Source organism: Tenrec ecaudatus, chromosome 12 (assembly GCF_050624435.1).
Source record: "Tenrec ecaudatus isolate mTenEca1 chromosome 12, mTenEca1.hap1, whole genome shotgun sequence".
Taxonomy (NCBI): Eukaryota; Metazoa; Chordata; class Mammalia; order Afrosoricida; family Tenrecidae; genus Tenrec; species Tenrec ecaudatus.
Window position 1 is genome coordinate 47,798,974 of NC_134541.1, and position 27,841 is coordinate 47,826,814.

General features: G+C 39.0%; 1 protein-coding gene across 1 annotated transcript in view; it reads left to right on the plus strand.

The window, feature by feature from the left end:
* Nucleotides 1–27,841, plus strand: part of LOC142422460 (ADP-ribose glycohydrolase MACROD2-like) — a 971,437-nt gene that overhangs the window by 330,990 nt on the left and 612,606 nt on the right. The window contains exon 3 of the mRNA XM_075527841.1: nt 18,904–18,977. The gene's annotated coding sequence lies outside the window, so the exon portion shown is untranslated. The remainder of the gene's footprint in view (nt 1–18,903; nt 18,978–27,841) is intronic.

Here is a 27,841-nt window from a genome sequence, read left to right on the forward strand (position 1 = left end):
GGTCCTAGGCACCAGGGGAAATGCTCATCCATGACTGGGCCAACTGTCTCCCCTGATACATGCCATTTTGAGTCTACACCAGCTCAGAGATAGTCAATCCTCCTGATACTCACAGAACACTGCCACAATTCAAACCCTGTGGGTGGGGTAGTGCCAGACACAGAAAGCGTGTTCACTTCATATTCAAGCTTCCCCAATATCTGGCTGGTGTGTGATGAGCAATTTGGGATCTGCCCAATCCCAGGACTCAAAAGCCCAACTATTCTCTCAACCAAGTTCCTACCCAGTGTCTCCCTAATTATGCTGCAGAAGTCGGGTTGATCAGTGACTGGAGGTGGAGGGTGAGGGGGGGGGGGGAGAAGGGTAGAGGGAAGGGAAGGCTTGCCTCTGTTGTCTGGAAAGGCTGGTACCTGGAAGGCAGCCCTGCCCTGAAAATCAGAACCCAAGTTTCCTCATCCACCCCTGGCTTCTGCAGGCTCTTTTGTCCCTTTCTCCCTGGGGTACCTTCTTCTATTGTTTGCTTTTCTCAGAGGGGGTTCTGGGGGTCTGGAACCCAGATTGCTCCCAGCTTTCTGCTGCTCGAAAAGTTGTTACTGTGAGAAGGATTCAAAGCTAGTCCAGCTAAGCAGGCATTGTGTTTCCATCTCTCCGTCTGTACATCATTTAGCAAACAGAGAGTCTCAATCTCACCCCCACCATCCAGCTGGTGAGTCTGCATTGACCTTGTGTTTAGCAGCCCAGCACCTACACCACGGCACCACTGCAGCTCCTTTCTCATGTTAAGATGGAATATAAGGAGTCCAGATTTATTTTGGCTACAGAGTTTTTAATACTTCAGGGAAGGATTAAATAGCAATGAGGTGTCAGATACTGGATGGTTAACCAAAAGGTCAGTGGCTCAAACCCATCAGCCACTCCAGGGGAGAAAGATAAGACAATTTGCTTCTGTTATTTTAAAGCCTTGGAAACCCAAAGGGGCAGTTCTGTTTTACCGGTAACATTGCTATGAGTCAGAATTGACTCATTGGTAATAGTCTTCAATGGATAGGTATAACTTCAAATCATCTGACCTCAGTTTTTCTTTTAAGTTGATTCTAAAGCCTCTTTGAGTTCCTTGAATGAATTCAGAATTTACTATGTACATAATATTTTCACAAGGGACAGATTGTAAACATATGAAGTCAGCTTCCAATGTTGGCAGAGACCTAGGTGACACTAAAAAGCACTTTAATCTGCTGAATATCCTCAGCACGACTTCCAAGGAAGCACATATTCACTAGCACTGCTACCCAGCTCTTACTCAATGTATTGGTCAGATTTGTCTGCATTATAAACTACTCAGAAAACTCAGTGACCTACTGAAAATATGATTTATTTTCTTATTCAGAGGTCTGGGAGTTGATTCTACTTTAACTTATCCAGACAGAGCTTGGTCTGTCAATGCTGGACACCAAGTTTATGTTGAGGCTCAGGTCTACTCCCCCTATCCTATCTGGGTGCCGCTCTGAAGGGACAACAATCAGCTGTGATGACTTCCTTTCAGGCCAGCAAATATTTTTGTAACCTTACTCATATATATGCTCATATCCCATTGGTCAAAGTAAATCATAGGGTCAACCAAAATCAGAAATATAGTCCACCCACATTATCAGGCTCTACAAAGTCAATGGCAAAGAGTATGGTAGTTAGGAACAGGGTCTGCTGCCTAGGACAGCACTGTGGTGATGTGAGATTTCTTGGTATGACTCTTTGACACATTTCTCTAACTCCCACCAAATATTAGGTGGGATGATGCTAATAAGATATAAAGGCCTCTAACTCAGGGATCAGTCCATTTTACCAGTCCCCTGGCTATAAGAAGGAGGCATCTCAGAATAAGGAAGAGAGAATTCCTGGTACCATCGAAGAAGAGCCCACTAAGAGAGCACATTCAACATCCCTGCCTGCAGTGACAAAGGCATCAGAAGCTATGCTATGCTGAGACCAGAGGTTGAGGCGAGGAGTCCATAAAACAAAGCAGGGGGATGGTGCTGAGACTATGAGACTGTAAGGCAGAGTAGTCAGTGGCGTCCTGACCCATGGGCGCAGAAGTCAAGGGACCATGTGGCTGAGAGCCTAAGATCAGAGAGATATTTAGGTGCTGCTGGGGAAAGGTGTTGATTTGGACCAAACACTGTATCCCTAACATCTTATGAACTTGACTTTTGGTAATTAGTTAACTTCCCTAACAAACCCCCATCTTTCTCCTTTACAGATGCTAGTGGTTTCAAACTTCAGACATTGTGGGTAGCAGTCCAATGTGTGATCCACTATCACACCAGGGCTTTGGACCTAAAGTTATGCTTGTTAAAATAGAGGGGCAGTGAGCGAGAGGAGATGGATTAACATGGTGACTGCAGCAATGAGTTCAAATATAACAATAATTAGAGGAGGATGCAGAGCTGGGGACTGCTTCATTACGTTCTACATAGAGTTGCTATGAATTAGAGCCAACTCAACAGCAACTAACAACAACATCAGCAACAAAGCTCAGGGGACAAAGCTCACATTCTCATGGACCCTATGTTCTGGTTGTGCCATGGTCACCTGTATGGGGCATCTGGACTAACATGCACTTTAAAGCCTCACAGTTATTTCACTGCCCTGGGCTTCAGAAACACTGCCTGCCTCATGAAGTCTCTATCCTAGCCAAGGAGGCACACAGTAAACAAACAAGCAGATACAAACTTTATAAATCAGAGAAGTGTGTGGGTTCATCACACCTGTGGGTTCCTGGCAAGGAAGTACCATAGTGTGCTTGATGTGGGACGTGGCAGCAGAATGACGGCTGACAACTGCGTCTCTGTCCCCAGGATGCCACCCTCTCAAAAAGAGACACTTGATTTTCAACTCTCAGTAGCGGTCATCTGTCTTTACTAGTCAAATGTGATGTCTTTAATTAACTTCCTTAATTACACCTATAGGAATGTCTTTCTTATATATAAAGATAAGGGGGGAAGGGAGACTCCGGATAGAGCAAGATATGACAAAATAACAATGTATAAATTACCAAGGGCACATGAGGGAGGGGGGAAAGGGGAGGGAGGGGGAAAAAAAGAGGACCTGATGCAAAGGGCTTAAATGGAGAGCAAGTGCTGTGAGAATGATTGGGGCGGGGAATGTGCGGATGTGCTTTATACAATTGATGTATGTATATATATGGACTGTGATAAGAGTTGTATGAGCCCCTAATAAAATGTTTAAAAAAAATTTTAAAGACTCCTATGAGATCTTTGATCCCTTCCCTAGGCTATTTACACATGCATAGAAGGAACCGTTTGCATAGAACAGTTTGTTTCATGAGCCATTTCTTAGGTCGTTATTATAATTCCTTAGACAAAATGTGACTTTAAAAGTACCCTCCAAAAAAGACACTGACGTTAATATTTTTGAGAAGCTGATGGAGCTTGCATAGATAGTATTCTTGTCTCCCATAAAAATGCACTTCGTTCGACTTGTTTTTACAGAGCAAGGAAAAGACAATGGAAAACGAATTTCTTTATAAGATAAAGAAAAGTGGTTCATTGTTAAAAATAAGATTAAAGTATTTCAAATCTGAGGATGAATGCAATACAATCGACAGCATATCATTGGCTTATGGCACACATTATGTCAAATTAAATGAGAAAGAGTTGGTTGTGAAAAGCAGCAGATGATAAGAAATGCAGGATCTCGCCTCCCCCACTTTACAGTGAGTGAGTCTAGAAGCTGTGTAGTGGGTGATGTTGAGTTGTATAAAACAGGCAAAGAGCTTGACATAACCATGGGGGCAGGGGTCAAGCTGCAGTTTAGTGTGGGCATTCTGATTATCCCTAGAATGACTACTATCAAAGCAACCAATTCTTCTATGTTTCCATGTGGGAGGAGTTTACAGAGAATTTGTGTAACCCTCCCACACTCTGCATGAAGCCATGTCTAGTAGGCATTTGGAGCCACCTGGGGAAGAGGGCAGAGCATCCCCAGTCCCCCGATGCAGGCTGCGCTCACCTGGCAGTCTATGACAAACTCTTTGCGAAATACTTCCAATGTTATTGCCTTCCTTTGGAGTGAGTCTGAACCTGTCACAGCGAGACTGAGGCATAAATGTGTTCTGGAATATTCTGTCATTCCATAGAGCTGAGAGCGTTAATGAGATGTCAGGGACTGGGGTAAGGTGTGTGGATAGAGGAATGTTAAGACAACCAGACTTGTGCAATATTCTTGCCTCTTGCAAGCTAGTTGGGAACAATGGGAGTGTGTGTGTGTGTGTGTGTGTGTGTATGTGTGTGTGTGTGTGTGTGTGTGTGTGTGTGATAGAAAACAGAGCTTGAGCATTAGGGATCATTTTATGTGGAATGCAGAGGGAGGTAAGTCTTAAGGGGAGGCTAAATTCCCACCTCACACCCACCCTATGCATATATATCTATATCATCTATATCTATCTCTGTCTCTATCTCTATCTATATATCTATATCATCTATGAGAGCTTTATATCAGAGAGTAATTACATATTAAGAAAACATCTCAGCCCAGTCCAGACCAAGTCAACAAGTCTGATATTCTACCACAAGTCCAATCGTCCATAAATTTCTCTTCAGACTCACGTAACCATTTTGCAATGATGCCAAATGCAGGAAGATCACAGTCCAGTAGGTAAAGAAGTCTTATGGAGACAGTGGAGGTATATGCATCTCCAGGTTTTTGCTGCCATCAGCATGGCCCCATGTGGTTTTCCAACAGAAGGGTGAAAGCAGAGAGAGAGAGAGAGAGAAAGAGAGAGAGAGAGAGAGAGAGAGAGAGAGAGAGACCCACCTCATCTGATAGAAGAATTAAGAGAAAGGAAGTTTCCAGAATCCTCATGAGAAGACCATACCCACAAGGAGGTGCATCAGGCTGTGACTTCATTGAGAGAGGGTAGATGCCACACCTTCACTCTAAATAGCCTCAAGTTGACACGTGGTTATGTCACTATCACACTCATTCATTAATGATGTTGACTCAGGTAAAAAGTTCATGACAAAATAAGTCAACACTTGGCACACTTATTGGCAACATTTAATATACATTTAAATTCATCATCTTTGTCTGTTCACTCAAGTCACTATGGCTTCTGTCCATTCAAGGCCAATTCTTCACTCTCCATTTCTATGCTTCTTTTCATTGTTAGAAAAGTAAATTGAATGAGGTAATATGGATTGCTAAAAAAGTTAATTGATGAGAAATATACATAAAAGAAGAATGACTCTTACATAACAATTGCCAAAGATAATATATGTCAACAGTAATAGTAATAATAAAGATAGCAGTAGCAAATACTTATTATTGTCTTAAGATTGCTTTCTAATGAAATCAGCTTACACGTCACTGTAGACCTGGTTTACATGATCCCTCCACTCTACCAAAGTAAAAGATTTTTTTTATGTTGACAATTAGTAAGCTATCCAACACTTTGCCCACATTTCATTAACTAATTTATATAATTAAGTTTTTGTCTGCATATTTCAGAAATTGCATTTGGAAAAAAAATGGAGATGAGAAGCTGTCAAGAAAGTCAATATTCCTCATTCTCTTGTTCGTTAATGTATATTGGTTATTGATATACTTTGGTTTTCACAAAAGTAGTTTCAGAAAAAGTTTCTGGATATAATTTGTTAATTTGAGATATGTTCTCAAGAAAAGGACTAGGGAAGAAAGACAGACAGAAAAGGGAAGTGAATAAAGGGTGCATTAATAAGTAATGCATCTCTACAGACAAGTGGAATGTAATTAAACTAGTGAGCTCTGGAGAACTGTGTAAAAGATACAGGTGTTGCCCTGTCTGAGGGGTAGAGGAGCTGGAATACTTATCCAGTAACTCTCATTAATCATTGAAAGAAAAAATCCCCCACTTGCATATGAGCCTTGACTCCTTAACACCTTGGATTGGGCCCGCATGTGGTCATCTTTGGTCCCTAGAGAGTGAACTGGTAAAAGCTCACAGGGGCTTGCAGTGGCCAGTCTAGTAACTGTACAGGAAGACAGCACATATCATGTGGGCTTCTGTAGGGTAATGTAACATCTGCCACAGTTATTCAACTCATTGATGTGCAATATTAGGTTTAGAGCAGAATATAGTCCAACCTGCCCTCCATTTTTAAACAAAATCTAAATCTCCACCATTTTAAGGGTATTCTGCTGTGGAAGTCTCACTGTTGCCTACGCGAATAGTCTTTTCTTGCCTGACTGAAATCAATGACAGTCTTTTAGCCGAGACACTCACTGCAACAACAGGGTCCAGCTTCACTTGGGTTATTTCACTTGGTTTGTCTTTCTGCAACACTCAGCCATTAGCTATAGTTGTCTAAGTGCTTATTGGAGCCATTGCTTAAGAGTTGGGTTTCTTCAGCTCATTTATCTCAAGTAATTTGATTTTATTGAGCTATTAGAATTGGTTCTAGGTATTGGAAGGTCTGAAGTGCAGTTTTGAGTTAAAAAATAAATGTATTGCATGATACTTCCCTGTGAATACTGCAAGTTCCAATTACACCCCTTTACTCCTTACCAATTAGCAGAGATTTATGTGTGTTTTATGTGTATGTGTGCTTTTGTATGTGTGTATGTTCTGGGAATATTGACCAGTAGTAGTTTCTGAAAAGAAAAATATAAACATCACCAGCAACAATATGCAACTCACCTTGTGCTTCTTCTTCTTTTGCCCGAGCTTATAAAGTACATTTTCATGTCCCTTTAGTCCCCACAAAGAACCCTAGGGGAGCTATGGTATACATATTTAGCTGCTAACTACAAGGTCAGCCATAAACCTATCAGTTACTGCATGGGGAAAGATGAGTTTGTTCACTCCTATAAAAATCTGAACTCTCATAATTCAAAGGGGCAGATTTACTCTGTCCTATGGGGTTGCTATAAATCAAAATCCAATTGATGACAATAGACTTTGGGGTTAAATCTCCACACAGGGGATTTGTGCTAAGGTAGAAAAACTTTATGAGTATATTCTTTAAAAACTCGAGCAGAGAAATTTTGCATTGATAGTGTTGACAATCACTAGTCAGTCATGGTTATGTTTCAATAAACCTATAATACATTCCTCTCATTTTTAACAGAAGCTTTTAGCAATCTCGAAAATCCAGTATTTTATAACAATGCAATATTTGAATTACATTTGAACTTGCATGTGTATAGTCCTTACTCTTAAGGCTAGTTAGTCTAGCAACCACTCTCTAAATAACATGCAATGTGCATGGGGATTTATGTTTCCACAGGATTATTAATATTTTATCACAGCTTTGGGTTAAGGGCCTCCTGCGTAAGTTGAAGATCTAAACTAAAATGCTTTAAGGTAAAAGGCATTGTAGAATAAAATGTTCAGGTAAAAATAAAATGATCCAGTCCATAAACCACAGTTTTTACATGGGTACGCTTTTCCTGAGCATTGATCTCTAGAGTGCTTTCTTTTACAATTGCTTGAAAAGCATTCATGGTTAAAGTTGAAGTGATTCCATGAGACTGGTCTAGAAAGTTTTTGGGGGGAGGAAAATAATGGGGAAGAACAGACCAAGGGTTCTCAACCTTCCTTATGCTTTGGCCCTTTAATACAGTTTCTCATTTCGTGGTGACCTCCCCTCCCGCCAACCAAAAATTATTTTCATTGCTATTTCATAACTGTAATTTTGCTACTGTTATGAATTGGACAACATCTGTGAAAAGGTTGTTTGATGCCCAAAGGGGTCACAACCCACAGGCTGAGGACCGCTGGTTCTAGAAAGAGTGGATATGGTAGCTCTGGGGTTCGATTTCAAAGCTGTGCTGAGCTGTGTATTTGATACTAAGTCCAATGGATTTATAATTTTTTAAAACTAAGAAGCAGTTTAAGATAATTCAGTCAAGGTATTTCCAGAGTTCTCTTATACATATCCCCAATGTAAAGTGTAAAACAGGAGTGTATCAAATGTTTCAGAATCCAAAATGGGCAGTTTTATTGGCAGGGCAAGTCACTCTAGTCTTTAAAACTCCCGCTAAATAACTGGGTGGACATATACAAAGATGATACATATGGCCTTTAGGGGCATTGGATAGCTTGCAAATAATATAAATAAGGTGCATGGCACCCAATGTAAATAATATTACAGAAGGAATTAGTTAGCCAAGAAGCAGAAAGTTAGACCACATAACTCTCGAGGAAGAACCAGGGGTAGAATATATCCATTTAACTCTTTATTCCTGCTCTGTGCAAGCCCTAGATTGAGGACACAAAGAGGGAGGGAGCTAGAACACAGCAGGCAGCAACGGTTTAAGAGAGCAAACTTCAGGAAACTGGCAAAATACAAGACAACATGATGGGCTTTTTTGCTCACGGAGCAGGAAAGATAAGTTCCTTTGGCAGGAGGCTTGCTGGTGGAGTGGGGTGCACGTACACAAATGAACGCAAGCAAGCAAGCAAACAAAAAAAATGAACGCACTACCAGTATGTCCCTTCCAACTCGAAGTGACTGTATACATCTGTATGGAAGCAGAGAAGAACTGCTGGTGTGTTTGAAAACAAGCAAAACTACTTAGGAGAGAAAACAAAGTTGGAATTGTGGTGACTTTGGTGGATGCATATTGCATCAGGACGAGATAACCTTCAGGGTGCAAAGTCTTATACTTTGATCTTGGTTATTTTTACACATTAATGTGTGTGTCTGTGCTTGTATGTGTGTAATTTTATTTCACTTTCTACATGCATATGCTTTACTGATCAATGATCATGTTATCTATTATTTTGCATTTGTGACAATCATAAAAATTTACTATCAGGGTTTTTTTGAACATTTGATAGGTGACAGTAACAAGGGCTATGATGTTTAAGATTGTGTGTCACCTTGGCTGAGTCATCAGTGACTTGGCAATTATGCAGTGATATAACTTGGCACATATGTAATGATAAAATTTAGCAGATATTCAAAATCTAATGTAGTTATTATGTAATGGTATAATCATTCTCTATTTTGTAATCTGATGTGGTCACCTTTTACCTTTGCTTATTGTCAAGTTTCAAATACCAACTCTTTGGAATGTGTGAATATATATATATGATGTGTTGAGAAAAAAACTATTAATACAAACAGATAAAAATATCGTTTAACAATTTGTAACTCAACTTTCACATTTATTATAAAAGGAAATTTTAATAATCCATCCTAAAAAGTAATGAATACAATATTGGAATGTCTGCAGACATATAAACTTGGCACCATACACATAATTCTCTGCATGTATGGCCGTAAATCATAAATGTTTTTTAGACTCATTAATCCTCATACTTGGATAATACTTTCAAGGCCACCTAATCCCATGATTCATCAGAAGTTTGTCAGCAGCCTCTCCTCTAAATAGCCTGAATGCTCTTGTGAGCAAACACTCCCTGGCGGTCAAAACACATTTTAACCTCCTGAGGCAGATCTTATTGGTATTGGATAGCCCAATGTCAGCCTGATGTTTGTTCTTGTCTATTTATAATTTATTCCCCCTGGAGTATTATAGTCAAGTGAAATGGATTGTTTATTGTTCTGTATTCTGAATATCATGGTGTGGATCTTATATACATGACCACTGAAAGAGGCATATTTCCAGGAATATTTCCATCATCTTTTAATAAATTATGGCAAACTATTCCACCAGAGACTTTATTTTCTCCTTTACGTTTTCCTAAAGCTTTTGCCTCGAGGTATTTAGGTGCCTTCAAGAGATGTGGGGAATGCTTGTGAGAATGTAAAGAATCAAAAATTAGAAACCTTACCACAAAAGGAATGCCAGAAGATAACCACTAAGATAACAGAGATGGACAAAATAGTAAGAGACTCAAGCAATACAATGGCAGAAGAGGAAAACCAAATCAGTGTGCTTGAAGACAATTATTCTGCCCACAATCAATGAGAGTTCCAATTAGCAAGAACAAGAAAAAGGCATCTGGCTAAAGCCTGGAAAATGATGTGGGACTCTATCAAGAGAAACAACATGCATTTCATTAAGATCCTGGAGCAAGAAGATATTTTTTTAAAAATACTACAGATAAAATAGATGAGAAACCATAGAAGAAAATTTCCTCAAGATCACAAGATAAGAAAATAAATTCAAGAAGTCAAGAGAACTTCAAATAGGCTATATCCCCAAATAATAACATTGTGACATATCATTGTCAGATTTAAAATTTCAAGGAAAAGAACGAATTTTGAGAGCAGCTAGGGAAAAAAAAGAACAGACACTTACAAAGGAAACCCAATAAGAATAAATTTGGACTTATTAGGAGAAACCAGGTATGCAAGAAAACAATGAAATAACATCTATACGATTCTCTAAAGAAAAAAACCCTGCGAACTCAGAATTCTTTATGAGCAAAAATTAGCTCTCAAATATGAGAGAGACATAAAGGTATCTGAGACAAGAAAACTTAAATGAATTCATTAAAACAGGATCAGCACTGCAAATAATATTTATAGGATTGTCATGGACAGAGAATCAAACATAATGGGAAAATATACAGGACTGAAGCCCCAGAATCCAATAAAATGAAAACAATGTTCAAAACAACACAGAAACAGAGAATGAACAGACACATTAATGAAATTACTGAGGAAAAAATAAAAAATACACAGCAACAAATCTGCATATATTAATAATGTTACTGTAAGCCAATGGACTAAATACACCAATCAAGAGATTCAGAATAGTAAACTGATTTAGAAAATAACATTCATCTGTTTTCTTCCTAAAAGAGAAACATCTTTAACTCAAATACAAAAATAGACGAAAAATCATGGGGAATATTTCAGAGCCAATGGCAACCATAAAACAACAGTAGTGACTGTATTAATGTCTCATAAAGTAGATGAAGCAAATAACATGGAGACATGAGTGCACACTGCATAAAATTAAAGGAACACTAGATCAAGAAAACACAAAAGACCCTTAAAATGCATCAATCAAACTCTCTCAGAATTGAATAGAGAAATACTCAGCTCAGCGATAAGAATGGGGGACTTCAATACCCCACTTTCAGTGAAAGACAGGTTGTCAGGAAAGAAACTCTATAGGGATACAGAATAGCAAACAACACCATCCAACAAGTTGACCCTACTGGACATACACATTACCTAACAAGAGCACAGTAAACATCCTTCTTTAGGGCACACAGTACATACTAGTAGTATAGAGGAGACCACATGCTAGACAACAAAGCAAGCCTTAATATTAGAAACTATTGGAATTCTACAATCTATTCCCTCAGTATACAATTCTATGAAAATGGAACTTAACAATAGAAAGAACAAGAACACAAATTAGACACTGAACACCGTACTACTTACAAATGGCTGAGTAATAGATCAAATAAGGGATATAATTAAGAAATTTATTCAAATAAAAACAACACATCATAACAGAACCTTTGGGACCAAGTTAAAATAGTTATCCGAGGGAATTTTGCAGCAATCAGTGCATATATGAAAAAGAGAGGAGAAATCCAAAATCAATACCTAATGTTACACCTTCACCAACTATACAAGAGACAGGAAATCATCAAGATAAGGGCAAAAATAAATTAACTAGCAAAAAGTAAACTAATGGAGAAGTTCAACAAGACAAAAAGTAGATTAATTAAAAAGATTAACAAAATTTACAAACCACTTGCAAACTTAACAAAGAAAATGAGAAGATGTAAATATCTAGAATTAGAGAGACAAAGGGCAACACCACAATAGATAAAAATAAAATACAATGAATAATAGCACACTGCTATGATAGACTGTAAGTTTGATAACCTCAAAGAAATGGATACATATGTAGAAATACATTATCTATACAAATTCATGTAGATGTATTTTGAAAACCTCAAAAGACCCACAATTGAAGAATAAGTAGAGAAGTCATCAAGAAGCTTTTAATCAAGAATATTCCAGGATAAAGTGACTTCAAAGGGAATTCTACAACTCTTCAGAAAAGAACTGTCATCAATATTAAACTATTCCAGAATACCGAGAGGGACAGCCAATTCCCAAACTAATTGTATGATGCAAGCATAGCCTGATCCTAAACCAGGCAACAAGACCACAGGTACAGAAATGACAGACCAATAACACTCATGAACACAAATGCAAAAATTCTCAACAACATTCGGTCAATGGAATCGAACAACATCTCAAATAATAATAATTCACCATGACAGAGTGAGATTCACACTAGGTATGCAAGGATGGCTCAACCTTAGAAATACAATCAATGTAAACCACTACATAAGAAAAAAATTAAAACCATATGATCATTATCACTAGCTATAGAAAAGGCATTTGATAATTTCCAGCACCATTTCTGGTAAAATCACTCAACAAAATAGGAATACACAGGAAATTCCTAAATACAATTAAGGTTATATATGAAAAACAATGGCAAATATTATGCTTGAGGGAGTAAAAGTGAACACATTTCCCCCAAGAAAAATGCCCCCTATCACCATTCAACATTGTGCTGGACGTCTTAGTCAGAACCATTAGACAACAAAAATCAAGGGACCGCAATTGGGTAAAGAAGTGAAATTCTATTTGAAGATGATATGATTCACATGTAGAAAATCCAAAGACAGGACAAACAGATGGTTGGAAACATTGAGGGATTTGGTAAAATAGCAGCATACAAGTTTAACAAGTGGAAATAAGGTGGATGTCCATATGTCAGGGCAAAGCTCGGAAAAAGAAAACAATGCCTTTTACAGTAAACACACAAAAGATGCAACACGTAGGAATAAACCTAACCAAAGAAACAGGAGACCTACACGCGGAAAAGTGCAGATCCATACTACAAGCAACCAAAGGAGACTCACACTATTGGAAGAATAGAAGACTTAATATCATGAAAATGCCAATACTACCCAACGCAACCTATAAATACAATGAAACTCCTGTCCAAATGTCCACTTTCTTATTTAAAGACATTGAAAAATGAATGACCAATTTCATGTGGAGAAGGATAAGCAAAGAATACCTTTAGAAGAATGAATGAAGCAGGAGACTTCATATTACCTGATCTCAAATCTTATTACATAGCCACATTAGTCTAAAAAGCCTGGTACTAATACAATAAGAGATGCATCCAAAAATCAATGCCACCAAGTCTTCTCACCTCATTATGATCTTATAGACATGCAGACCCACCCCTGTGGGTTTGCTAGCCTGTTACTCTTTGTAGGAGTAGAAAGCTTCCTCTTTCTCCTGAAGAGAGACTAGTGGTTTCAAACTGCTGACATTGTGGTTAACAGCCAAACATGTAACCACGACACCATCAAGCCTTCTCTGAAGAGATGCATAGACCAGTGAAAAAGGATGGAAAACCTAGAAATAAATTCATCTACCTACAGTCTGTTGATTTTCAACAAAGGACCAGATTACATCAAATGGGAAATAGCCTCTTGTCAAAATTGGAACTCTATCTGTATAAAAATGAAACAAGATCCATACTTGACCCCATGCAACAAATTGAACTCAAGATGGATGAGAGACCTAGATGTAAATCCTAGAGTTATACGGGTCATCAATGAGAACATAGAAACAAATTTAAGGACCCTATTGTAGGGCAATATATACTACCAAATATAATTAAGGAAACACATGCAGTAGAAGATGAAATGGATGACTAGTACCTACTACAAATATGACACTTATGCATATAAAAAAGACATAATCAAAAAAGTGAGCAAGGACTTACAAACTGGGAAAAAATCTTTGGCAATAAGTCAATGGACAAGAGATTATCTCTAAATTATATAAAATACTTAAAAAATCTCAATAAGAAGAAAAGCAAAAGCAAAACCAAAAAGTAATGCAATGAAAAAGTGAGTAAGAGAAATAAACAGAACATGCAAATGTCTAATACACACATAAAAAAGGTTCATGATCAGTAGCCAACTGAGATGTTAATCAAAACAATGGTGAGATATCAACCCCACTAACAAGAGCTCAATTAAAACAAAAATACAGAAACCACCAAATGATAGGCTGTGGTGTGATTGGAACCCTTGTGCCCTGCTGGTTGCTTGTAAACAGGGTCCAACTATTGTGGAAAGTGATATGGTACTACATAAAACAGGAAAAGAAATCCTATACAGCCCAGCAATACCTCTACTAAGCATATATATTCCCCAAAGAAGTAAGAGACACAACAAGCAAATTCCAAGATATATGTTCTCCCATGTTCACCACAGCATAGTTTACCATAACAAGAAGTAGGAAACAGCCCAAATACCCATTAGTAGAAGAATGCATAAAGAAATTCTGGTACATACAAATGATGAAATTCTATCCATTCTTAGAAGAAAAACAGTGATGAAACCTTGAAGCACCTCAGGACATGGAAAGAACTGATCCCATTATGTGAGTGAAATTAGCCAACCACAAAAGGACAATATTCTATGCAACCAATACTATAATAATAAACACCAAGAGAAAGGCAGACTCCTGTACTCAAATAAAACAATCTAATCTGATTTCCCAAGCAAAGAGGTGGTGAAGGCTAAGCAATTCCTGCCGCATAGCATTATTCTAAAGTGACCCCAAATCAGCAGTAACCTCAAATCGACCTTCAGTGATCTATAATCAAAATTTAAATGCAGTGGTGGCCAGTGCACTCTGTGAGTACATCAATTTACCATTGGAAAAAGGCTTAACATACTTATACAGACCCCCAGTGGGAGAGTATGCTCTCTATCATGTTCCTAATCAAGCACTTTTAACAGAGTTTCTGTCCAGCCATTGGAGACCCAGTCCACATGTTATAGACAACTGGAACTTTAGACCTTGACCTCTCAAGGTGTACAACATCCTTCACAAGCCATTCCAAAAGATTTGGAAACTCACCAGTGAACTAGATTTTACCTAAAACACGCTTGTAGCAGAATAAAGGAAAGGAAACACTTCATTGGCTTTATGAACGCAATGCCTTAGTGTAAGAAAAAGCAGATGACTTGCTTCGAGGGTGCCTCATAATTGGCACCACCACTTGTCTGTCAATTTGTTTCCAGACAAGGAGGTAACATACTTCCTCTCTGGAGGTAGCGTATGAATAAGAACTAATAGTATGGAAGGAAGACGTTCAGAGTCCACTAAATGCATTAGCCAAAAATAAGGCAACACAAATTGATGGAATACCCATTAAAATGTTTCAGAAATCTGAAGAAGCACTGGAAGCACTCACTCATTTTTGCCAGGAAATTTGGAAGCTAGTTACTTGGCAAACCGACTGGGAGAAATCTATATTTGTGCTAATTTCAAAGAAAGGTGGCCCAATAGAATGCTCACTATGGAACAATATCACTGATAAGGCATGCAAGGAAATTTTTGCTAAAGATCATCCAACAATGGTTGAAGCAGTATATTAACATGAGGCTGCCAGAAGTTCTGGTTGAAATCCCTTGTTCTATTCCTGATTGAAATTGCAATATGCTGTCTCTGAAAGTCTATTGATAACTGAACTGTCAGCTGCATTCTACATTAGCTATCGCATAATACTGTGTCTTCTTAAGCCTAAGGTCTGTCCATCTCAGCAATACTTTTCTCTTTGGGGTGTTGGTCAGTTGGACAATAGGGAGCTCTGGTGCCATAATGATTTGTCTGCTGGGCTATGGCAAGGTTGACAGTTTGAAACCACATCCAATCTGAGGGAGAAAGATTAGGCTTTCTATTCCAATAGAGGTTTATAGCAAGAACCCTAGTGTCCTAGTGAGTTTTGTGATTTGCTGCTGTTTGTTTGTTTGTGATTTTCCATATAACAAATGGCTAATGCCCTTGGCTGCCAACTAAAAGATTAGAGGTTTAAATATATTCACAAGTGTTTCAGAAATGGCTGCCATTATACACCTGGCAAATCAGCCATGGAAAGCCAAGGGACAAACTTTCACTTTGGCACAGGTGAGGATGCCAGGAGTCAGAAATAACTTGATGACAATTAATTTAACAGAGTCCGTTTGCATGTTGTCAGGTAGAAAACTCTAGATTCTCACAGAATGGGCAGCATTCCCAAAGCTAAGCTAGTGGATGATGCTGGAGCTGGCTGAACTAGTGAATATATAAGAAGCAAAAGGGCTGAGTTTATGTTGTGAATATCATAATTAATGAATGTTCCTAGAAAAATAATCCAAAAAAAGAAGAAGAAAATCCAATGAAGATTTTGTCAAACAAATAGCTCACATGAAAGAAGCACACCGGCCTGTGTGATCACAAGGTGTCAACAGGATCAGGTATCAGGCATCAGAAGACCACAAACAATCATATCAAAGTGAACAAGGGGGGTCAAAGTGGAGACCCAAAGTCCATCTGGAGACAATTGAATATCCCCTCATAGAAGGGTCACAAGGAAGGAATGAGCCAGCCAGGGTCCAGTATAGCACTGAAAAATCACATGACATTATTTAATGCTTCCCCCACCACCACGACTCTCAGGACCCTAGTTCTACCTTACAAATTTGGCTAGACCAGAGCATGTGCACTGGTACAGATAAGAGCTCTCATCACAGGGAATCCAGGACTGAGAACGCCTCCGGAACAAGAATGGGAGTAGCGATACCATGAACATAAGGGGAAGTTGGCGGGAGAAGGGGGCGAAAGGGAGAACCTATCACAATGATCGACATATAATAAACCGCGCCCCCCACGGTGACAAACAACAACAGAAATGTGGGTGATGGGAGACAGTGGATGGTGTAAGATATAAAAATAATAATAATTTATAATTTAACAAGGGTCACGGGGGAGCTGATACCAAGGGCTTAAGTAGAAAGAAAACGTTCCTGAAAACGATGATGGTAGGAAGAGGGTTGCTTTTGTTTGGTGCTGCCATGTCAATGTATGTGACCCTCAAAAAGACGGAAACACTGTCTTTCCAGGGTCATAATTATTGTTGTTGTTGTAGCCACTGTGCCGATCCATCTTCTTAAGAGTCTCTATCTTTTTCACCATCCTTCTACTTTACCAAGCATAATGTCCTTTTCTAGGGACAGGTCTAGCCTGATGACGTTTCAAAATTGCATGAGAAGAAGTCTCACTGTGCTTGCTTCCCATGAACATTCTGGCTGTACTTCTTCCAATACATAGTTTTGTTCGTTCTTTTGGCAGTTCTGTGGTCCTTTCTGCATTGTTTGCTATGAAAATAGTCAAATGCATCAATCCTTCTTCCATATTCCTCACTCAGTGTGCACCTTTTACATGCGTCTGAGGCAATTGCAAATATCATCGCCTGAGTTAAGGGCACACTGTTTTCTCTTTGAAGAGTGAAATGTCCTTTAATTCAGGGTGATGATTGCGCAACTTTGCAACGATACTTAAAACCAAGGGACTGATTTGTACACTTTCTTAAGTAAAGTAAAAACAAATGAGAAGAAAACTATGAGGGGAGAAATATTTAAACATGAAAAACGAATCAACCATGGCTTGAATTAAGGTGGGTTGGAAAGCTATGGAAGTTGATAAAGGCAGAGGTGAGCTTACTTGAAAAGCTTCAATGAAAGCCTCATTCCCGTATCTTGGTACTTCAGCCCCATAAATATAGAATTTACAGTTCCTTTCTTCAGTTATGTGTATTCCGTTAGAAGATTGTCTGATGACTTTGTCTGATTTAGAATGTGGTGGCACAGTGGTTACGCTTTGGGCCCAATGCACCAGGCCCACAGTTTGGAAGCATTATCTGCCCACAGGAGAAAGACAGTGCTCTACTTCTGTAAACAGTGACAGTTTCAGAAACCCACAGGGAAGTTGGATTGTGTGCTATCGTGTTACTTTGAGTCAACAGCAACTCGATGGCAGGTAGAAAATGTGGTGAGTTTGTTTAAAGTTAAAGATATATTGGGTGTCTATTAGGAACACTGAATAAGTGTGTTCATGCTTACACAGAGCATATGTCATTCTTGCACTAAAACAGAGCCCACACTACAAAATCAAGACACTTACTTCAGTTTTAAACCTAAACATCATTTCTGGGGCCCAAAATGCAGCAGGCATTGTTCTGATAATAACACTCAGTGGTATGGCTATTTAGCAAATGATTTTTCCAGGAGTATCATTGACCACATAACCTTGAGTTAAGTGTTTGTTTTTTTCTGAACCATAGTTCATTAGTTTGTATATTGAAGGAAAAACTAAGTACCACTTATGAGAAAATTATTTTAAAGTACTTTGTAAGCTTAAGAGTGTATACTTGACCCCATGTCAGCTGACGGGCACTGTGCCACCCCTTATGCTCCTCCAGTGTCCCTTGCTGAATGGACATGTGTAAGGGAGGGCAAGCTACCTCAGTGGATGCGGTGTCCGCGGGTAAGTGGCCAGCAGGCAGTGCGTAGTTGAGGGCAAAGGCCAGTTCTGCCTGTCATAGCCGTAGTGGAAGCTCTGGAGTGTTGATTCTCATCGAGGCCTAGGAGAAGAAGAGGCCAGGGTTGCCAAGTCAGGGGGCAGGTGCTCAGGGTAGAAGCAGTAGTGGAAGCCTTTATCGCCTACAAAGCCAAGACGACTCATAGTATAAATATGCTAAGGGTAAGAGAAAGGGGGGCAGCAGATACAGTGGGAGTGGGGTGCGGGCACCACTTGAGCCATCCTGGCTCTCATAGACCAGAAAGCCTTCCTTAGTTTACAGGGTTGGAGTCAATGTGGGGAGGGAAGTGGCGGTGGCAGGGCCCCTGCAGGAAGTAGGTAAGTACATGAAGAAGGGCTGTGTTGGGGTCAATTTTCCTGTCAAACTACTTGGCCATCAGGACCTAAGCATGTCACTAAGTGAGGAGTAAGTGTGTTATGGCATGAATGACTTCTCTATTGCCTTTGTCACCTTTTTGTTCCTGTTGTTGTTGACCATTTGTTTATTATGCTCTTGACCTAGGCTTCCCAAATGAGCCCGCTGCCCTCATTGCTCTCGGCACCATTAAGGAATGGCTGTCCAAGAATCTTCACCAGGTAGGGAGAACGACACCATCAGTTCACAGTCAGCTTCAAGATGGTGTCTCATGACCCTCAATTTGAAAAAGCAAATCAGTTACAGAGATGTCAAATTGACCTAGTCATTGAGCCAGAACTAGTAGATTATGCTTCACTGTTTGTTGTTTGATTGATGAAGCCTCTGCCTCTAATTAGATGACTGCTGAGGTTTTATCAGTCAGTTGTTTCTGACTGTGCAGGTGGACAGAGTAACCAGATTCACTGATATATCTCTTGGCACTGTGCATTGTATAAACCATGAAAATGGTGGAATTCATGTATTATAATAATAAGCAATCATGCTATGCTATTTTCCTTATAAGGATTGTTGATATTTGCTATATGGTAATATTTTGGTATCTGCTTAAAACTAACTATTTCGCTAAAGTGACTTCTACATGGGAAACTGGAGTATATTTGGATTATTGATAACTAAATAATTATGACCAACATTTTTGTTCAACTGTCTTTAATATTTTTGATTATTCTTAGTTAAGGAGACCTTATGACTGGAGGATTATTCAAATAAGATAAGCAAGAGGCACCATTCATTAGGCCTAGGGTTTTAAATATTTGGTAATCCACATATTATAACAGCAAATAGGTTTAATAAAATTCCCTGTCTTGTATCTTTTCTTCTGAGTTTGTTTTTCTCTTCAGATATTTATATGAGTTCTATAAGAACTGTGTTTAATTTTCTTGTAGTGTTTTCCTAGGTAGAGTTTTGAGAATTCCATAGTGATTGTGTAGAGAAACAGGAATAGCAGTCTGCTATGAGAAATGTTTTCTGCTGCCTTTGTGTGCTTAAAGAAACATTGATATTCTCTCCTGTCAGCTCCTTTAATTTCTACATTTTTAAACAAAGAGAAAACAATGCTGTTTTCCAGTGGAATGAAAGAACACATGTATTCCAGTGCTCACATTTTCCTTTCCTTTAAAATCTATGAAAAATGAAAACTGATATAGAAGATAGCTTTATCCACTTTAAAAGAAAAGAATGAGTATTAAAAAACAAAATATAAACTAAATACAACTTAAAATAGTCCCTTTTCAAAATTCTCTGATGTACATTCCTATTATCTTTACAGTAACACTAGACAGTGCTCGGGAGACACAGTGTTCCTCTCATTCTCCTCCAACATTTGAAAGTGAAGTGATGTACCCAAGACTGTCGAGTTGTAGAGCTAATAGTCTGACCCAGCGTTTGTGGTCAGATTTGCATAGGACCCTCAATATGTTTCTTGGTCATAGCAAATGCTTCTCATCTGGACCATCTACTTTGCAATGGTGTGGAATGTTCTCTCAATGACAGCTAAGCAAATTGATTGGTACAAATCCATCATTTTTATGGATTAATCCACCCCAGTTAAACTGTTCAGAGAATTATTTTTCATGGAAAGACATTAGCCTAGTTTTTACTACCAAGTGCTATTTGCTTCCGTTTCTTTTCTTGCCTGATTTGCCTCTGAGGTAATTTTTAAAATGTGTTTCTTAAGTATAGTGTAGACAATCTTGGTAAATTGGGTTGATAAACACGGGGAAAATATTTGGCTTCCTACAGCTGTAAAGTTACAGACTTGGAAACCACCAGGGCGGTTCTAGTCTGTCCCATATGTTCACTGAGTCAGCGTTCACTTCGGGGTAGTGAGGAGTGGGCTGATCACCAGAATAAGGTTGTCACGGCAACTTTGAACATTACTTTGTGCTGAATTTCCTTCAAAAGACTTCTTATCTAAATATGTACGTAGTTCATTTAAACGAGTACATTTGAGCAAGTCAGATTTTACAGAATGCATAAATCATAAATGAAATACAAACACTCTAGTATTACTTTCATTTCATGGTTTCCTCTGTCTAAGAAAAAAAAGTTAAGGAACTAGGAAAAATAGAGTATTGCCTCTTATTCAGTTTTCTCTTCATTGCAGCATTGTTTTGACATCTTGACTGTGCAAGACATTTATTCATTAATCACTAATTGAACACATATGTATGGAATGCCATGATGTTCTAGAGAATGGAGCCCGGGTGGTGCAGTGGTTAGGCATTGGGTTGTGATCCACATGGTTGGGCAGTTCGAAGCTGCCAGCAGCACGGAGAGAGAAAAACTGGGCGTTTCATTCCCTCGACAGCCATAGTCCTGGGAAGCCTCAGTGGGTCCCTGTGAGTCAGCCTTGACTCAATGGCCATGAGAGAGCAGTGTTAGTGAGAATTTCCTAGATCCAAGAAAATGATTGCTTAAACCAATGCCATTACAGTCTAAAAACAAAATTTAACCAAATAAGACATAAAGTAATAAGAGAGTTCAAAGACAGTTTTATAAATAAGTCAGAGTAATTGGATAGTAATTTGTTGGGAGAGGCAATTTTAGATAAGCTAGAGATTTTTCTGAGGATATTTCTTTGAAAAAGACTGCATCAGAAGTAAGGCAAGTCAAGCCACCGAGAGTTCTTGAGGGAGAAGATTACTCACAGACATAAAAAGGTAAACCCTGGGGAAATAATGAGCTTCCCGCTTAAGCGGTGGTAAGCAAGTTAGTGTGATTGGAACAGAAAGATAAAAGAATGACTTGAGGCAAATTTGGAGAAATGGACAAAGGTCGGATCATAATACTTTGTCATTCATGGAAAGACTGAATTTTATTCTAAGTCTCCTGGGAAACTGTTGGGTGATTTTGGATAGAAGAATGACATGATTCATTTGTTGACACGTTGAAATGACATGATCCATTTGTTATTTAGCGGTCTGACTTTCCTTTAGAGAATGGCCTTTAGAGGTGTCAGGATAGAAAAAGAAAGGCAAATTAAAAGATCCCTGCAGTAAATGGAGGCATGGCTGCTGTAAATTGAGGCTTGGTGTGAGACTATTTTGGAAGTGACCTGATGATGGTAAGAAGCTGTCTGTTTTGGAATAGATGTTAGTTGCAATCTCACTAGAATTCAGAAGTGTCATTTGTTAGGATGCTGCTGTTGTTAGGTTCTGTTGAGCCCATTTCAACTGTGGAGTCCATTTCTAGGGGCCGTCTGAATGACTGTCCGGTCCCGTACCTTCCTCACAATTGTTCTTGTGTTTGAGCCCATTACGGAAGACACCACGTTCATCAATCTCTTCAAGAGTCTTCCTCGTTCCCCTTCCCCTTTACTGTATAAATCATGATCACTACTTCCAGGTAATGGCCTCTTTTGATAACATTTCTAACATACATGAAATGGAGCCCCATCATCCTTGCCTCTAAGGAGCAATCTGGCTGTACTTCTTCTATGATTTGTTTGTTCTGGTGGCGGGCCATGTAACTTAATTTTCTTCACCAACACCATGATTCTAATGCACCTATTCTTTTCCAGTTCTGGATTCAATGACCACCTTTCATATGCACGTGTGAGGACTGAAAATAGCACGGTTTTTGTCAGATGAACATCAGTCCTCACAATAACACACTTGCTTTCCCACCCTTTAAGGAGGTCTTGCCAAGCCAATTTGCCCAATGCAATGGGCCATTTGATGTCTTGACTGTTGCTTCCATAAGCATCGAGTGTGGACATTATTCCACTGCCTTAGGTTTCCAGTGACTAATTCCTCAGCAGTGGACATTCTATTCCTTTTGCGTACTCCGTTCTTAGTCTAGAACCTCTGCTGAGGCCTGTTCACTTTTAGTCATCCTGATGCTATTTCAAATACTTGTGACACAGCTTCCAACACCATGGCAACACACAAGCCACCTCAATATGACATATTGACAGACTCTTGGTGGTCAATCAGGACAAGATAGGCTATGTTGCCATTTCAAATAACCCCAAATTCCATAATAGCAAAGATGTATGTATTATTAACTCAACTTATATATCTTGAGTTAGCAAAGGACTCTGGATTACTGAGGCACCCAGGGTGACAAAATTCCACTTTCTAAAAGATCATCTATTACATAATATGCAAAGATAAACTCCAACACTGTTCTTAAAAGCTTACACAAGCAAGTGATGCCTGCATAGCTGGGAACATCAGCATCTAGAGTGATCCACTGGAGTACTGGAAACCAGAGATGAGCCTGTTATCCTCCATTGCTTTGTTTAATTTGCCCCAAACCTGAGTGTGAATGTACTGCTACCAACACATACTTAAGGGGACTCAGTAAATTGGGGGAGGATGAAGCCCTGGTAAATAAATAGGACTGTCGACTCTGAGGATTGAAGGGGCAATAGTAAAAGTGGTAGAAGAGCACTGAAACAAAAAAATTAAAGAGAATTCTTAATAAGATACAATTGAGGGACAAAAAGAATAAAAATAAATAAAAAATTATATCCTAGAGGTAGAAACCAAAATGGAGAGTTCTGAATTGAAAAGCAAATTGCTACCATAGATGGTACCATATTGAAAACATTGTTGTTAAGTATCATGGAGTTCCTTCTGGCCAATAAATATCTTGTAACTCACAGAAGAAAATACCGCTGGGTTATGTGTCATCCTCACAATTGCTCCCATGTTTGGCCCACTGTTGTAGCCACTGTTATGAAGGGTCTTCTACTTTTTGCTCACAATTAGCTTTACTAAGCACATTTCCTCATCTAAGGACTAGTCCTTCCTGGTTACATGTCAAAAACACTTAAGACAAATCTTTCTCTCCTCCATTCTAAGGAGCATTCTGGATATAGTTTTTCTAAGGCAGGTTCATTTGCCCTTTTATAAGTTGCTAGTTTACTCAGTATTCTTTGTTACCACCATTAATGAAAGGTATCAGTTCTTTCCCGACCTTCCTTATTCAGTATCCAGCTTTCACATACAGATGAAGAGATGTAAAATACCATCAGGAATCCTGGTGATGCCATTGGCTAAGTGTTGGACTGCTAACTGCAGCGTCAGCAGTTCAAACACACCAGAGAACGATGCTCCCATAATGACTTACAGTGAAGGAAACTCAACAAGGTCATAATGGGATGAGATTGATTTGATGACGGTAGACTGGCCTTAGTCTTTGAATGATCCTTATCACATTATAAAAAAGGTATTTGGAAGAAGATATTTCATTGCAATACACTATATGATCTCCTTGACTGCTGCTTCAGTGGACACTAATATCTGATCTAAGTAAAACAAAATCCTGGAAAATTTAAATCTTTACCATTCGTCATGATATTTTCATAGTTTTGACATATAATTCATATATTAGACTGTGGTAGTTATATAATCTGTTGTCAATGTAAGAGGATTAAGAGTGAAAGGGTGGAGTTGAGCCTGTCAATCAGATCACAGCTTGATGACCTCATTTGGAGGCACTAAGGAGATAAATAGCTCATTGGAGTTGGGACAAATGCTCACTCCCTGCGAGACATTTCTGACAAGAAGCCACATGACGCTACTCTGATGCAGCCAGAGCCCTGGTAGCTGGAGAACTCACATGGAGACCCCTGCCAGCACTGAGATGCTTACAATACCACTGGATCCACAAGACTTCCCACCCACTGGCCCGATCAGTGTAATTTCATATGTTTCATGAGTCTGAAGAGGACTTCATAGATTGGTATTGGACATCCGGGCTGATTTGGACTTATGCGCTTGATCTGGACTGGGTTGGACATTTTCTCAATATTCAATTACTCTTGTGTATACAACTCTTTCCTACACACATCTGAGTGTCTATGAATTTGTTTCTCTAGTCTACCTAGACTAACAGAAAGACAATTTAATTGTTCAGGCATACTAAGAAGCAGTGTGCAGTTATCACCACCCTGAATTTCAAACGTTTTCTTCTCTGCCTCATTGTTGCCAGATCCGTATTTCCCCAACCTCTCCCGCCATGCCTGTAGGTAATTATCAATCCAGTTACTGTCTCTATAGATTTACTATCCTAGATTTCATATAAAAATCATACAAAACACAGAGAAAAAAGCAACATCAATGACAAAATAAAACAGAAAAACCTCAATCAGAAATAAATTATTAAAGATTGAAGCAACTTTAAAATGTGTCAAAAGGGAGATCAAATGATAAGGTGTGACATTTTAACTTAACTGCCTCTGCAGGTGTAATCAGTTTTACAATGTCCTCTGCCTGATAACAAGGCTATTAACACCCAGGTCAGAGGGGATTCACCAGAGGCTTAATCCATGTGGGGCTTTGTAAATGAATTTTGAGTTTCCACTACCATCCATACCTACTGCAAACTAGGTGTCCAGAATTTAAGTTCTGTCCACTACTTTTAATTTGGAGTTTTAAAATCACAATCCTCGGATAACACAGGCTGGTGTTGTTTCTTCCATGTGATTTTAAGTGGCCTGGGATGACAATACATTTAATATTCTAATGTTCTCGTTGCTTTCCTATGACCTGCATTAGTCTGGTAGGCATGGCTCTGCCTCTTTCAGTGAGTATTTTCAAAAGTTTTACCCTATCACTAACTCCTATTTCTCATGTAATCAGGATCCAGACACATAGGTGTTTAATCTGTATAAGTCAGCAATTCATGCATTTTGGCCTGAAAAGCTAGCTTATACATGTGTAATATTCATTTTGCAACAGTATTTTAAATTCTATACTACTGCCTAGATTAATGATACTATCAGGGAATCACCTTATGCCTCAGGGGGATGATTTATACTGTACTCTATCATAAAATGATAATGATGTCTCTAAATTAAACCAGAGACATACAGAAACTATAGATACATGAATAGATTTAAGCTTACACTTAATGTTAGCTCTAGCCGGAGAACAAATGGTTCTTTAAGACATGGCCCTACTTGGGACTTGTAGTCATGGCGAGCTCACTGCAGTTCTGGGTGCTAAGGCAAAGTGTAGGGAAGAAACTATATGGTACTCATATCAAAAAGAGTAACATCTGGGGTTTTAAAGACTTTCTTCAGTTATAATATTTTTATTAGTCCAGTTGTGAAGACTTATATACTGAAACATAATCCATACAAGAAGGCTTTGATCTTCATCATACAGTGCTTGATGTTCACTATGCTTCCAATGAGCAACATTGTATCATGTTCATATAAGAACAAACAAGCAAAACTCCCTGTCATCTAGTGGATAGCCGGCCCATAGTGACCCTACAGGTCAGGATGGAACTGTCGTCTAATAAGAGTTTCTGAGGCTGTAGCTCGTTACAGGAATAGAGTACCCTTTCTTTATTCCATGGAACAGCTGGTGGTTTCACACTGATGGCCTTTTGAGTAGCAGCCTACTCATAAACTCAAAAGCCACCAGATCTCACCCTTATGCCACCAGGGCCACAAGTTGATAGTGAGCTCTCTTCCAACTCGGTTACTACATTCTTCTTCATATATTCCAGAGGCCCAGACTATTTGTCACCACAGAGATTGAATAAGTATGGTGAAAGGCTATACTCCTCATGTACAACTTCCTGATTTTATACAACTCAATATCCCTTTGATTTATTTGAACAACTGACTCTTGGTCCAGGGAGAGGTTCCTCATAAGCACAATACATTTTTCAGGAATTCCATTCTTCCCAATGTTATTCATATTTTATTATGATCCAGACAGTTGAGTATCTTTGCATATTCAATGAACAAAGACAAAGATCTTACTGGTACTCCCTGCTTTCACTCAAGATGCATTTTAAGTTAGTTTCACATCCTCTTCTGAGTCCAACTCTAATTTATGGCAGTTCCCGGTCAAACTATTGCTGAAACCATTTGTTAAATATTTTCAGAGGAGTTTTAGTGTGTATGATATTGACTAAGTGGAGTAGAAGCCATTAGTGATCATTTATGGCTTCACTACAGGGAAAAAGTATTCGAGTTCAGACCTGTTCAACAATGATGCCTATATGCCGAGGTCAGATATACCTCCACCATCCATCTGTTTCATTCTGACATACTCTCCTTTTCTGCTGGGCTCAATAATCTACTGATGGAGCCACACAGAACTCACCGACAGTATTCATAAGCAAGGGCCTCTTAGTGAAGTTAACCACAAATCAAGATTCGAAAGCATAAAGGAGAGATCCTGGCTCAAGGAGGCCCATTGGACAGAGGGCGAGTAAATCCCTCTACAATAATTAGAAGAAAACAAATGAAAGAAAACCATCTTGCTAGAAATCTGGGAAAGCAGCTCAATATCTAAATCACCCAAAGCCCCACAACCTAACACAGCGGACAAGGGACAAATCTATAGAAAATGCTAATATTGCGGTTAGAACCAGATGAATAACCCAATTACAAATGGGCCAAGGACATGAACAGACAGTTCCCCAAAGACGACATCCAAATGACCATTAAACACATGAGGGGAGGCTGCAGAGAGACCGGAACCCTCATACATTTCTGGGTGGAGTGAACATATATATGCACAATTATGTAAACGATATGACATTACCTCAAACTGTGAATTGAAAATCACGCATGCTGCAGCAATCCCTCTGATTAGTATCTACCTTACAGACTCATAGCACAAACACATATAAGCACGTATCTGTCATGGCACCGTTAACACTGCTAAGAAGATGGAAACACCAGCCCCGCAGTAGAAAAATGGACCAAAGAACTATACTTACACACAGTGGAATATCATTCGTTGCTACAAATAAAAACAATGTTGAAAACAAAGGAATCCCCTGGAGAACAGTATGCTGCGTGAAATGAGTGAATCACAAAAGGAGTAATACTGTATGAGACCACTAGTTTTTATTGTATAAGACACAGAAACTAGACAAAAACTTTCACACCCAAATGAAGAGTTTTGGAGGTTTCTCAAGTGGAAGTGAAGAAAAGGGAAGATGGAGCAGTCAGCTCAAGGACTGACAGGCCTTAACGTGGGTGAAAAGGAAGATAGTAATCTCAAAAGAGAACTCAAGGAAGGGGGGCTAGGATATGCTGTTGGGG